Raw genomic sequence first — 15,713 nt, 5'->3', positions numbered from 1 at the left:
GATGGGGAACACAAAGAACAATATTCTGTCCAGTTCTCAGTGGACACAGTATCTCCTGTGGGACAATTCTAGCCAACAAAACTTAAGAGCATGTACGCAAACATAAGCCCAAGTACAGAAAGGAATTGAGCACAGAAAAAAAGGATTTTTCTACCTATCCAGTTTCAAATCAAGCAGCATTTCAGAAGCAAACATTCCAAGACCAATACCCCAAACCCAAAAAGAGGACAAGAGAGCTACACATACAACTTTCAAATCTTCTCATTGTCTGCAACTCAAGAACTGGAAGACTGTATAAAGAAAAAAACATGCATGTAACAAGACATGGTGGTTCAAAGATGACAAGGACAGCATTTAATCCATAATATAATGCTTCCTCTGTGGCAGACCTAACTTTCTCTTTTTATAAATAATGTCCTATTCCTCAAGACACTATAAAAGATCAGCAATACACAGAGGGCACAAATCAATTTTTTCACAGAATGCAGAGTCATTAATATCATTTCAGTGCTAATCCTGCTCATCTTTGGAAAGAAAGAGGTCAGAGTTAGTTACAGACATATTTTCTAAACATGATCTATAAAATATATTAAGCATAGGGGCAATAAAAATATGAAAACTACATAGTTATCAATCTGTATTCCATTAAATACCAGGCTACTGCATGCACACCTAATGATAGGAAGATCATCACTATTTACTAGTGTTGAAATACAAGCCTCAAACTATATATTCAAACTAGTTCCATGTAACTACATAGACGATTCTTGATGCACACAGGACCAGACTGCTGCTACTCTCCCCCAACCCCCTGGTGAAATGTTACTAATCACATTATAGATGCAAGCAGAATTTCAGAAATTACAAAAAAAAAAAAAATTAAATAAACTAAGGGTTTCTTTTACTGGACCTTCAATTCCCCCACAAAGTAGTGTTCTTTAGTTTAATAGATGACTCCATCACAGCACTACAGTTATCCACAACGAGTCGTGTCAGGCAAAATTTTAAGTTTTCTTTTCAAAAAGTGAACTAATAACACAACATTTTAACAGGTTAACCATCTATGTATTCCAAATTCTATTTTAAAAAACCCAACTTCATACCCTACATACTACTGTTTTGAACAATGACTGTCACTATACTCCAAAAAGTTTGATACTTCAGTCTGAGTGTCTTGGAATAAACAGACATGATAAAAGGTGATGATTTAAGATGCATACTTTGTATACAGTATCCAGATACAAAACAATATATTTAATCATACTGCAAAACCAAGAAAAGCCCTACTTTTGAATATATGTTAGTCCCATATTCCTGTCAATAATCCTGCCTGAATCATGCTAAAATACCAACATTTTAAGGAAAGCAAACCAGCAAAAGTCATTTTAGGAATGAAGAAGCAGCTGCTGAATTTATCAGTAGGCTATGCCTTCTCAACTCTCATGGCACATCATAACATAGTGAAAGCATGCGCAGTTGTAAACCCAAATATTTAAATCCATACGGGAAGGCAAAAAGAATGCAGACAACATACTGTCAGCTGCAATTTTTAACATTTTCATAAGAGAACAGCTAGCCCTTTATCTTGCTTTTCAACCCACTCTAAACTAGAAAAATAAAGATTTAGGCAGCTTTAACTGGAACAATGTACTACACAAGACATATCAATATCCTGGAACATTTTATCATGTTCGTCAGATCACGTATACAGAAATGTTGTTCTCAAATGCTCACAGCCTGTCAAGAGTTGTATCAAAGAGTATGCCAGACTAAGTTTATCTCAGAAAGTTAATAATGAGCATAAATACAGAAAACTAGAAAGTTCTGGCCTTCCAGTTTCAGGTGAGGTACATTTTAAACAAAAGGAAGACTGTGTGCCTTCAAGATTGAAAAAAAAAAAATGGAGAGGTGGAATCCAAGCTCAGAAAGTAGGGGTTTTATTATGCTCTACAAAATGGAGAAACTAAATGAAGTCTTAGGAAGACATTGCTTTAAAGCACATTCTCCTGTTTTACAAGCACTTTAGACCTATTTTATTACTGTTTTCAGGTTCAATTCTAATTTCTCAAATGCTAGTGCACCTTTCACTTTACAGTGTACAAAGACATGAGGTTGGCCCGTGGTCACATTATACAGGGACACAACAATTTGTGTTGTCATCTTCAAAACAAGAAAGTATATACTTCACAAGAATCAGCGGAAAATGTAAATCATCAGAAGGTACTAGATATAAGGAATATTTTAAAAGTCACAGATAATACAGTAACATGCCTTATGTACTGCACTCAGATCAGTCTTTAGGCCAGAAAGCAAGCAACAGCAGTTCAATTTAAACTCTTTTTGTGACAATGATAGCAGACAGCCAGACCATTAAACCCTAGTAATTTGTGTCAAGTGACAATGTTTTTTTCCTACACTATGTGTATTTTAAAGTTAAAGGCCACACAAACCTAATATACTTTTGAAGGATCCAGGCCCAGAAAAAAAGAAGACACAAAATCATTCCCCAAACTTTTGGGCACAACAGTCTATCCAAGCTAATTTCCTACATGACACCTGTAAATACATTACTACCTGGTACTTCAGGAGGATGAAGATTAAGTGGCACTGCTTTTCAAAAAGAGAGACACCCAAGTCATCACATTTCAGAAATGAAACACCACTGAAGTTGAAAGTACACAGTCTGAAAATACTTTGTTTGCTCTACACTGGACTTTCAACCCCACAATGCACACTAGTCATTCCAGGAATATTCCATTCCAGTTGATAAAAGATAATCTAAGATTTTTCATTACAAAGTAGTAATAAATAATTCCAAGTGTTTGTTGGTTTTTTTTAAATTGTTGTTGGTTTTGAGGACCTTCTGAAGTTTTTGCATAGATTCAAGAAAAATAGGGATAAGCAATATCAAAACAGCAAGTTTCTTTCAAGCTAATCACAAGCACTTAAGTGGGGTTTTGGGAGGTTTGTTTTCTATTTTAACAGGAAAGTCTCTGATTTTCACTAACTAGGATAGCAAGCACAAAAGGTTAAGCTGTATGCTGCACTATCAACTGGAGTTTAGTTAATACAGAGCAGTCTTCGTAAAGGCACTGTATGTTTCACTTCAAGAACTGTGACATGGATACCTCATTCCTCCTAAAAATTTCACTCATTTCCCTATTGCTTCAATTTTCCGCTCTGCCAGCTACCAGAAGGGAAGACAACATTCACGCTTTTCTACGCACCCCTCCTTCTCCTTCCATTTAATTGCTGAAAATGAGACTTCTCACTTCTGCTATGCTTCTTAGAAACTGTCTCTGAGGTCCCTAATCCAGAACAACTGAACACTTCTTTAGGAAAAAAACTCCTTTCCTTCTTCGCTGGGCAGGAATTTATTGTTGGTACTCACATCAATTTGACAAATAGCCTTCCAGTTTCACAGAACTGATCATAAGATATCACTAAGTTACTTATTGATAGACATACCTAAGTAGAGATGAAAGAAAAAGTGTTCTGAAACGCAGCTTCAGGCAGAGTTGTTCTCCTGACCTGTGAGGTGCTCAGAGATGGCCAAAGGAATTCACAACTTTTAGTCAGTATTACTACCTTGCAAAGTTACTAGTGAGTGAAAACTACTGGCTTTCCCCCCCAACCCGCTAAATAAAATGCCACTATTTAACAGACACAAGTGCTTTTCTTAAAGCCCTCAGACACAACTATTGTTAACTAAAAATCCAAACTACTAGAAACGTTGGTCACTGATAACACACAACAAACTTGCAGAATGTTTTTCTGGGAATAGCGGGCAATCATCCATGTTTCTATCAAAGCCACTCAGAACTACATGTCCAAGCAGCTCATTCTCTTAAGTCACTCATTAAAATGATAAGTGCCAACTTCCTTGGAGAACAGAGGTCTGTAAGGCATCTTTCTTTAAAGACTCAGAACAACTTGAGGAGTTTTTTTCCACTATGGGAAGTATTTTTTTTTTAAATGCACTGTAAAACACATTTGTGTAAAAGGTCTTTAGTCACCTCTGAAGAACAATGATTACAGACACCTGGGAAGTCCAAACTTGCACTTGTATATTAAAACAGATTCCAACAATGATTAACTCAATTTTAAATGGTGCAACAAGATCACAGTGATCCTTCTAGCAAGGAGAAAAGCAGGAAGCAAAATTACTAAGGATAAAAAGAGAGCTTGGAATGCTTGGCTTCTGGCATGGCATCAAAAATCCTATGCAAGATGCCTCATCACTATAAAGGCATGAACTAGGCAAGTCAGGATGAAATTGAAAACAACCATACACGAGAAGGAAACTGCCCAGGAATAGCCAACAGCGCAATACCAGCAACTGAGGCTTTATTTTAAGTCCAGACACAACCCATCAGTAATGTACCTCCCATAGAACAACTGAGGAACCGCCCTGGGCAAAGAACATGGTCCTCACTTCTGAACAAAGCCAGAGTGGATATGCCATTTATTTCAGATAGGGTGTCTTGTCCTTGTAGATACAGAGTTTCAGAGTTAACACAAATTGAAGAACTTCAGATCTTAACTTATCTTTGTGTATTCCCATCCAATGATATGAGAAAACCTGAGGGAACACTGTCTTGGTCATAATGAAATGGTTTCACACTTGTTAGAGAGTATTTTTCTTCCCACCTAATTCAATACTTCTTGTTCTAAACCATAAAGAGGAGGAGTAACAAGCAATGAGCTCAGACACAAAGTAGAAAAAAAACAGGATTAAAATTAAGGCAATTAGTATGCAAGTACAGTCTTTCTGCAAAACTAATAAACTTCCCATGCCAATTTCACCTTTGGAAGATCATCATTAGGCTGCAAAAATCAGTCTCATTCATGAGATGTTTGAAAACATCTTGAAAACTTATTGTTTTCAGTATTGAGCTAGAACCCATCCTAGTTTTGTAAACCAGCTTTCCTAAATAAGTACAGATAACATTTGTCATGTAGATACGAAAACAAATTAATTTACAAAATCATGGTGCAAAGTATTTCCTACAACAGATTCTGAAACCCTGGACGGATGCCTTTTAATACTTGTAAGGTACAAAAAGCCTAGAAGGGAGTTTGTCTTTATTTTTAAAAATGCTTTTACATCCCAGAGATAAAAGAACCTTTAATTTTTCAAAGCTATATAATCATGGTCTAGGAAGACACATACAAGGATGTAGCTTCTCCTCTCTCAACAGCTCCCCAAAGGTAGAACCTTTCACCGCAACTCATCGCCCCTTCAATTTTACCAATTTGGCATGCTGTGGATCATGCTGACAACGGCATCACAGAACTTACATGGATAAAATCTCACCAGCCTCTTCTTTTTAAGAGTATTTTTAACACACAGCAGTTTAGTGATCACTAAAGCTACATAAGACCTATGGATATTTCTGCCAGAAAAAGCATAAGGGAAAAAAAAAATTGTCTCTCATCTCAATTGCTTCTCTTTTGCTCTTATTAATACCATTTCATTAAGGGACCTACTAGAAAAAAAGACTGAGTGGAACATACAGTTCTTGAGACTGGGTCAGCACTGTCAGAGATGCAAGCAGGGACAACTGCAAACCTGTGGCTATTCCAGGCATAGCAAATGCATCTCTACGGAGATTCATGACTGGAAGAAGTTTATAAACAATGCATGGAGCAACTTTACTTCCTCCAAAGAACCTGCACATTTGTTTTGCTAATGCTATCTTCTACAGCATCTATAACAAAGCCTATCAGTGACATCTCATCATGAGGAGATGGAAAGAAGAGAGATAGAAAGCCAGCAAGCATGTACACAAGCTGTTTCCTTCCAAACATGTGTCTTTTCACTGATGGTATATCACAAGGATTAAATCAGCAACTTCTCAGAGTTAAATGTAAGAGTACCACTACAAAGCTACAAGCCCTTTGACAGAGAGGAAAATCTGTCAAACACAGTTTCAGTATACTTTCTCACTGATTAAACCAAATAGGCATTTTAGAGAGATATTTCATCATAATAATCAATGAAACGATTTAAAAGAAATCCAGAGACATTAAAAAAACCGCTAGATTTTTTTTTTTCATCACTGACTGAAACAACACAGTTGGGGCAAAACTGTCTTAGCACCATCTGTAAGTTCCAAAAAGAATGAAATTCCACGCCAAAAAAACCTTTATGAATTCTGTGTTGTAAAGGTAGCATTTTTCACAGTATGCAGTATCTCATTCAACTTTTAGTGTTGCACTTAACTCAGCAGGCAATTTTATGACATATATTGAAGGGATTTAACTGCAAAGGTGATATCAGAGTAAGAATTCAACCATTTGAGATGGGATTATTTTATCATCAATGCTTGATACATATTCATTATTTGCACTTCTAACACTATTTAATGACATAGCCTTCAAAATCCAATTTTGCAGGCAGATGATGCAGATTTACCAATTACAGTTTCAGTAAGGCTAGTAATTAAGTCTTTCGGACATTTCTGAAAACATTTTTCCTTTTACAATGACTAACTGGATTTCAGACAATAAAGTAAAATTTTGCAGAGAGTAATCCTTGAAGAGTTTGCAGCACTTCCTCAAAGAACCTGCGGAGTTTTTCACAAGTCACTGATACACAACAGTAGGACAGTAGAAGCAGAAACTACTTGCTTGACAACAGTTTTAGTCTGGAGGAGCACTTTTACAAGCACTCCGTAACCAAGTTCAGACATTAAGACTATGATCACATAGAATGAACTACCTTTTCTATGCTAAAGATGGCTGCTCTTAAAGCAGAAAAGTGGTAACAGATGACAGAATTTGCATCAAGATGAAGTCTATCCAAGTATCATTGGAAAGCAACAAGCTCTACTTGTAGCTTTTCTTTAGGGGGCGAACTACAAAACTGTTCCTTCCTACTGGAAGAGCCACTAAGGCAACAATTCAAAAAACAACTACAAGAAGTAATTGTATTGCACACCTCAACTCTAAGCACAGCACAGTTACACTGGTTTTTATTTTTTTTCAAGCCCAGTATTAAGGACAAAAAGATATGCCAGGAATAGTACAGGTCCTACAAATATGGCAAATTGGTAAGTCTTTGGGAAGAGGGCAGGACAAGATGAGATAATCACAGCACTGACAGTAGCAAAGGACCCTATGCCAGCAATAGGCAGTGGACTTCAATTCTCACTATCACATGAACAGAAGTTTCTGCCAGTCCCCATGCAACTGCTCCCAAAGCTTTCTGAAGGGTAAAGTTATTGGAGAGCATGAAGGATGCCAATTAGTCTCCCTCCAGCCCCTTTCTGTATATGTTTTATTTAGCATATTTTTGCACTTCATACATGCATTTGAGAGAAATGAGCAGGTTCTCTATTCTTCTCCAATACTTTTTTAGATGAAACTGTAATACTGACAAGTAATAAAACTGAAGAGAGCCACAAAACTGGAGAATGATGTCACTTCTTGCTCCTGTTTCTTTCTAATCCTGATCTGCTAGAAATCAGCTATTGTGCTGTCATAAACAGTAGGAAACAGTAAGGTGATTCGGATCTGTGCTTAACACAGCTTAAGCAAAAGAGCACTGCATTTTAGTATATGAGCACAACTTGCTATTCTAAACACTTACATTGACAGAGTACTGACACCCTTACACAGTATAAAACCATTTCAGCAGATATCAAATACAACAATTAGAACAATACAACATTAACATTCCAATAAGGGACAATATTTAAGGTAATTTTCACACCAGATGAAAACAACCCTCATTCATTTTACCATTTGCTCTATGCAACATCAGTACATTTTTATCAGCAACAACTTGCATTCTTGAACACTTCAAAATATTTACTCAAGTAAATATATCATAAAAGTTTTGCTACTGTGTATAGCAATGCCCCTCACCAGACTCACTATAATATTCTTGTATAAAAACTTTCACCTTACACACTGCTCTCCTAAAAAGACCAGAGGCAATGGAGATTCAATCACCTTTCTGATTACATCAATTTAATCTGATGAATTTCTGAGACTAGAAATTCAGTAACAGGTAAAAATTATGTTCTATGACTAAAAGGTTTTAAAACTATTTTTATAGTAGCTCTGGAATTCCTCCCCCCACCCCAGTCCTCTCTATAGAATTCAACTAACTCATCATGATATAAGATGACAAAAAATAATTTCCCTAATATTTAACCTCAGGCCAGTTTCAAATTCTCGTGCACATCACATTCCTCCATACAATTTCGAACAAATAGAGCGATAGCTCACAGAACAAGACATTTCAAGCACTCTTCATTAATAGATCTATTAAAAAAAAAGCAAGCTCAACAAAAATATTATTCTATGTAACTTCTTACAGTAAACACTTCAACAAAAGCCTCTCCCAGCAAATAATTAAAATTACTATTTAGGACAAAATAGAGAAGTGACTTAAATTCACTGAAAAGTCAAAAAATATTAGCCAATGTATCTGGATCAAGCTGCATAAAAAGTATGCTGCAGACAGTTTTCTTAGTCTTTATAAGATTTGCAACTATGAGGACGATTATTAGCAACGTGAATCATCAAGGAATTTTACTTGTCTTTCTCACAGGGACTGATATGCTTAACTGGATTGTTATTACCAATTTCTAGTACTAACCTCTTGAAAATAATATGTAATTTTCAATGAACACAGTTTTTAAGTGATGATAATGCTTGCAGATTAACAAAAAAAAAAATTAAATCCCTTGCCTATCTGAAGAACAATTATAATAGCAATTATAGTGCCAGTTTCTTCACTGGCATTCCTTAACCTTGTAGACATTGCTGCAGATGGAGAGCATTCAATATGCATACTCACTCAAAATCTGTGACTGCCAATCATGATAGAGATATTTTCTGAACCCTTAAAAGGACTTACTCAATACAACAACTTTGGTTTTGTAAGCTACATTTCATTAAATAAAATTAACATTCCACATAGAAATACATTAAACACAACTACTCAGCAGTCTGCTGTCATTTCTACGTATTATTAAACCTTAGCAATAAAACAGATCTGGATTGCCCCTTTTTATAAGGCTTGTTTATCTGAGATTGCCTGATTCAGCTGTAAATCAACATACGTTTTCTTCTAGCAATTGCAGAGAATGGATACGTATTTTGTGATGTTTCACACCCTTCAGTGTTTGGTTTATTGTTGGGGGCTGAAATACAAGTTGGACATTTTTGGCTTTGCTAAGTGCCTGTAACAAGTTCTAGATTTAATCAGCAGGGTCCTCAGTATGAACAGATGTTAATGGGAAGCTGTGAAGCACATTTTTTCAGTTCTACTTGAAAATTCAGTAATAAAACTATTGTTTAATATAACAGAAAAGGCAGTGTGATTATTTTGCAACCTTTGGCTTCATTTGTAACGCAAGAGATTTGGATTTTTCTGCTATTAAGAATGTGATCTAAATTACTTAACGGCTGGGATCTTCAGCACTATTCTTCTTCATATTTGCCTAACTGGCTTAGTCACTCAGATTTAACTCTGTCCCAGTTTGATAGATATATTTTTTTTTTTTTTTCCCCTCCAGTGGCTGAGAGACATTTGAAGAAGGAAGGCAGGTTGTATGACCAGTAAACATCAGATTAATACAGCATAAAGATGTTCAATTAAGAGCACAAAGAAATAACTATTTCTGGCTAGAAAAGCTAGCTGATTTTATTAAAAAACTTGATGCTAAAGGAAGAGATAAAGGAGCACATGTTCATATTCTTGCAAAATTCAAATAAAGCAACACAATAGCTTTACAGCTAAAAAAATGTCAGTGGTTTGGGGGGAAGGGAGAAATGAGGCAATATCCACATACTCTGATACTCAGAAGACTGAGACACTCTCTTGAAAAATAAAGCCTCTTAAAATCAATCATAGTGAACCATCACCTACAACAGTTACCACAGCAGTCTCATATACCCCTTTAAACCAACAGGTGTTCTCTGTACCATGGCTTACCTTATTAAGAAAGGAACAGGCTGCAATATACAGGAAGTTCAAAACAGTTTATGTCAATGCACTACTCCACTGGAAAAAAACTATTTGAAATTCAAACCTGAATGCAGTGGTCTCAAGATATTACACAAGGACGGCAGATTGAAGATTATATAAAATTTGTCAGTGTTCCTTTTCACATTATTTTTTATATTCTTTTGAGAGATTAACAGCTGGTAAACTACATTGCTTTCCTGAACTGTGGCTTATCTCTCAACAATACTTTTTCTGTCTCTGTCATCCCATGCTAAGTCAGAGAAACAGTGGTAGAAGGACTCTTCACTGCATGCCATATGAGTCTAAAAACCAAGCCATTTTAAGGAAATATCTATCTGAGAATTAAATTTGTAGGAGGGCAATAAATAAATTCCTTAGTGCCACTTACCTCCTTGTTCTACGAAAGCAAAAAGCCTCCCTAATGTGGATTTCTGTAAGGTAATTTGAGTGTCACCCACCAATAGGAAAACCACATACCAGCTTAGATGCAGAGAAACAGTTCTGTATTCCACTATCCACCACACCTACCCAAGGAGGAGGATATCAGCATATTAAATATGGACATGCCTACACCTTTATATAACTTACGTGTAAAATATTCCCTAGAACTGAAATTTATGACCTATACTTTTGCTCTTCAAGATGATTTAGCAAGTGATTTTTCTATTCCTCTATTTTAACAGGAAAATTCTCAGCAGAGAAAAGCTGACTAAACAGACAGTAAAATAGGAAGATTTGCTGGTTTAGACATATTGTTTCAATAAACATCTAAATTCATTCATCAATAAACATCTAAATTCATTTTTCTGCTCAAAGGTGTTTTACAAGCTAATGTGTCCATGTCTGGAGGACAGCGGAGTGCAGGGGGAACTGACAAAAAGAGGCAATTTGTTTAAAATGGAGTGGCTGTGATTCTAGTCTCATAAAACAGTAGCTCCCATTCCTCCATCACACAAATAGCAATGTCAAGATATTAGCCATGTGAAATAGTATACTTGTGCCAAACCGAGGGTACCGATACTCTTCCAGTAAAAGAGGAATTATACTGCTGTTGTCCCATTCTGAATACCTATAACCAGGTAAAAACATAAAACGCCTTGAAATACTAGTAAAAATGATAAAATACAAAGACAGTGCCCAAACACACAGGTGACTATTTTCTGCCACACAAGATAACAAATCCAAAAGAAACAACACCTTCCAAAATGAACAGATAAGTCATTGGCTTCTTAAAACAACTAGCATTAATGCAAGAGAAAAATAAGTATACCTATATGAATTTTACACAGGTCATGTGATGCTCATGTATACAGACACTCCTCCTTTCCCTCCCACCATCAATGATTTTCCCCATGCAGAAAAAATAATATACCACTCTCCCCATCTTCATGAAAACCAATGCAGGCACCAGCCTTGCTTGGGAGGCTCTTCACAAACCAGCCTGCATATGGCTAAAAAGCTTAAAAGATTTCAGGGTGGGTTTTTTGGTGGGGTTTTTTTTCTTTTTTTTTAAACAAAACATTATAACCAACAATCCAAACCAATTTTTCCTTTCTTGCACCAGGAAAGAGAGAATTTGAGCGTATTTGGTTCCCCGGGTCGCACAGAGAGACTTGGCGATGCCTGTGCAGGGGACTCGACTGCCCGCAGCTCCACAGGGTGGAGACTCACCCAAGCTGACATTGTCTGGATGCCACAGACTACATCCCTCCCGCATCCCCGGTTTACTTCCCAGCCTCTTCTGAGACATGCCTTACACGAAGAAAAGCCGGGGGGGGGGGGGGGGGGGGAACACGCAAAAAACCTCCACCAGTCACCAGCGCTCCAAAGCCCATTTTGAAAAAAATCACCCGATGGTATTCGGGGCGTGGAGGGGCGCAGGACACGGGCCGTTAAATCCTCACCCCTCTCGCACTCCTTCGCTCCCGTCCTCCCCGCCCAGCCCCCGGCCGCAGCGGTCCTTCAGCGGCCCCCGCCCCGCCGCCGGGCTGAGGGGAGGCGGCAGGAAACGCCGCCCCCCGCCCGCCACGGCCCGGCAGACGCCCGCCGGCTCTCCCACCGCCGCCGCCGCCCCCCTCAAAAAAACCGACAAGAAGGCGGCTCCACCACTCACCTCGCCCCGGCTCCGGGGAAGCCCCCGGCGGGCTGGCGGGCAGCGGCGACTCCCCACAAAATAGAGGGGCGAAGCGGCGGGCACACTCCCGCTCGCTGCCGGCGGCGGCACCCGGGCTCCGCTCCGCCTGCAGACCCCCGCGGCTGCGGCGGCGGCGGCTGCTGCTGTTGCTGCTGCTCCTCCCGCCGCCGCTAATGGTGGCCGCCGATACCCGTTCCCGCTGCCGCTCCCTTCCTTTCCCGTTTCCTTGTTTCCGCCGAGCGCGGAACCGCCTCCGCCCGGCGGCCGGCGACGCGTCCCTGCCCAGCAGCGGAGGCACCGCTCTCTCCACGCTGCTGCCGCCCCAACGCTCGCCGCCGCTCCGGGCTCCCCCCCGCCGCTCACTTCCGGCGCGCAGGCCGCACCTCGCCTCGCCCCGCCCCGCCCCCGCCAGCGCCAGCGCCCGGGGTGGGGGGTTGGCGGCGAGGGCCCCGCAGTGGCGGGGCAGCCGCCGGCCGTTGGGCGCGCGGGGGGCGGCGGGGCGCGCGAGCGGCGGTTGGGCGGTTGGCGCGCGGGGGGCGGCCGGGCGCGGTGCCGGGGTGCCCTGGCGAGCGCCGCCGTCCCCGCCCCCGGGGCCGCTGGCTCTCGCCCGGGCGGTCGCGTTGCCGAGGCTCGCGGAGCGGGTCCGCCCGGACCTGGCGGCGGCGGCGGACCCGCTTTCGGCGGGCGCTGGCCGTGCCCCGGGCGGCTTGCGGCAGGGAACGCGCGGTGCGGTTCCGTACGCGGCTACAGGCGCTGGGGGACCTTCCCCGTCCCGCGCCCATCGCCGAGGGTTTCTGTAGGCAGCACATTCCCAAATCCTGGAAACGCTACGGAAACCCTCGGTCGTGAGTCCCGGAGAGCCGGCCGCGGCTGCCCCGGGCCAGCCCCGGACCGCGCCGCCTCGGCCGCGCTCTCCCCGGGCTGGGCGTTTGCCCCTGTTTCTCATCCTGCCACAACTTCAGGGCCGAGATCACCGCTTTTTAAATTATTTACCAACCGGGATAAAACGCTGGGTGCCTCTGCAAATAACGCTATGCGAGAGGAGATTCGCTTAAATGCAGTTTATTGCGTGGGCTGCGGGGGAAGACGTCCGTGTGCTGGGGCTCCAAGGTCTAGCGCAGAAGAGACGACATTGATGCTGCCTTTGGCTGGGAAGGTACTTCTCCCCTTTGCTAGAACTGCTGTCATGCCATGCCACCACATAGGCATGTTTTACATCAGGTTTTATCTGTCAGTATTTGACAAGGAGGAGACTTCAGTCACCTAAAGCACAGTATTTTCCATAAGCGAGAACAATTATGCAAAACCGTGCTAGTCGTTTTATTTCTGTAAATACTAATTTACCGAGGAGGTTATAAGCTAGGTTAAAAGCAACACGAAGAGGCAGCTTTTAAAATACAAGCTACTACATGGAGAAAATTATTTTCACGTCTACATACAATTAAGTCATTTGAAAGACAAAGTTCAGACATATAATTCTAATGTATTCAGCAAAAAATCTTTGCTATATAAATTAGCCTCAGCAAGTAATAACTTCCAAATTTTGGACAACATAATAAAATGTTGACAATTAACTACCACAGACAAGCTGAGATCAAAGTTACAGATGCAGAAATATCGGACAGTTTCAACTGTAACTCTGAATTTCTTTTAGAAGTTATCAATGTGGAATAAAAATACATGCGCTCATCACGAAGAGACTACAGTAGCCTTCTGGAGTTGCAAATAATTTTAATCCAACCATTCAAAATAACAGACCACTACTGCTGCACTGCTTCATAGTTTGTGGAAATGTTCCACAATTAATAAATGTCTGGGCTCACGTTATTTAATAAAAGTGATAAGTACTTCAATATTCAGTGCCGTTCTGCACTGGCTGAACATCAGCAGTAAGACTAAGCTGGCAGTGACTATAAATCTGATGTTATCCGCACGTTTAAGCTGTGTCTCCAGGTTGTATTGATCCCACCATACTTTCCTAATGATCCTTTGTAACCCTGAAGGGATTAGAATGACAACACCTCCTGCAGAAGCAGACTCTGAGGTTCATGCAGTAAGCACAGTGAGTGCACGGGCAGAACAAGGAGCAACTTTGGTGTGCCATGCCCAGGTTCATTCTGTAGCTCCATGGCAGCTCCAGCTACATCTAACCCAGCACAGAAGCACTGCCAAACCATGTTCAACACCGCAGCAGCTCAGGAACTGCATGGCCATGAAGTGTGCAAAGCTTCATACGCTCAACTATGAAATTGTATCAAAATGAAAAAGACGCTGCAGCTGACTAATGCAAACTCTGCTTCGGGTGTGTGGAAATGTTACTCCTTTATATCAAACTTGCTAAGCTGCCTTGAGCCTAAGCAGACAACAGACAGCACACTTAATTTAATGCAGGGTAGAGATCAGAGCCAGACCATTTTAAGCTTGAGGACCAGATTGGATCTGTGTGCATCCTACAGAACCGCTATCCAATTACATACATCAGTTACTAATGTAAAATCATCCCCCAGGCCAGGGAAGTAGTACATACCTGCAGTAGACGTTGGGTAAAGTTTTCAAAGTAGTACAGGGGATTTAGTCATACATCTGCCAATAAAATTAACAGCTAATGAAATAATAAAAATAGGTAAGCCTTTTGAGTAGGTTAAAAGGTCAGTTTAAATGTATATCTGCTCCCAAATAAGAAAGGATAAAATGGATCATTGTTTTTAATCAGGGCAATAATTCCATGGCTACTGACCCTTCTTTCTCCCTAAATGTTGTCTATCAATCTCAATTTTAAGTACAGCTAAGCAGCGTTGGCAGCTGAGCTTGACTTTGAATCCTTCAAAGGTTTTATTTTCTGTATTTAAGTAATTCTGAATAAGAAAACATAAATAAACAAAGGTTACGTAGGCTTTCGGATCATTAGACAGTTGGGGGAATTTCCATAATGGACACACCAGGCAAAGGCTGGAAATACAAGAGTTCAAAATAAAAAAAAAACCTCCCATCTTGATTGCTTTGTTGGACCCAAGAAAGCTCAATGACTTGTGCAGTAGAAATTTCACATTTTGGTGAAGACCAGCTGGGTCTGATCCAGACTCTATCAATCAAAACTATATATATATGTGCATATATAGGTACATCTATATATACATGCAGCTATCCCATTATGGAACTTCGAGCGCCTGTGACCCCTGGCAGCTCAAACAAGGAGAAGAGCAGTCTGACTGTTTCCACTGGCTTCTTTATCAAATTTTTTGCCAACTACAGTGTTCAAGGTACAAAATCATTAAAAATCCTTTCCTGTGCATCAATAGCTTGCTCAACCTATACTGTATCTATTGCTGCTCAGATAGCTATAATGTCCTTTCCAAATGGGACTTATGACGAAGTATTACAGTATTTCTTAGCAACAGGTGTAGCACCCATATCCATTAACATAAATAATTCAGCTCATCCAGCCTATACGTTAAAAATGCCTTTTCTCAGATCTTATCTACTGTTCAGAGTAAACAAGAATATCTTGAAGAGGATCTGACCTTGAAGCTACAGGTGTAATGAGAACAGTAGCCCATAATAGGAATGCAGACTTGGACAGGAGCTTCTGGGGTT

General features: G+C 40.4%; 1 protein-coding gene across 1 annotated transcript in view; it reads right to left on the bottom strand.

The window, feature by feature from the left end:
• Window positions 1-12,469, bottom strand: part of RAPH1 (Ras association (RalGDS/AF-6) and pleckstrin homology domains 1) — a 100,263-nt gene extending 87,794 nt beyond the window's left edge. The window contains 1 exon segment of the mRNA XM_041124006.1: window positions 12,099-12,469. The gene's annotated coding sequence lies outside the window, so the exon portion shown is untranslated.
• Between the last annotated feature and the right edge of the window lie 3,244 nt (window positions 12,470-15,713).

Source organism: Aquila chrysaetos, chromosome 6 (genome assembly GCF_900496995.4).
Source record: "Aquila chrysaetos chrysaetos chromosome 6, bAquChr1.4, whole genome shotgun sequence".
NCBI lineage: Eukaryota > Metazoa > Chordata > Aves > Accipitriformes > Accipitridae > Aquila > Aquila chrysaetos.
This window is presented reverse-complemented; position numbering and strand designations above follow the sequence as displayed.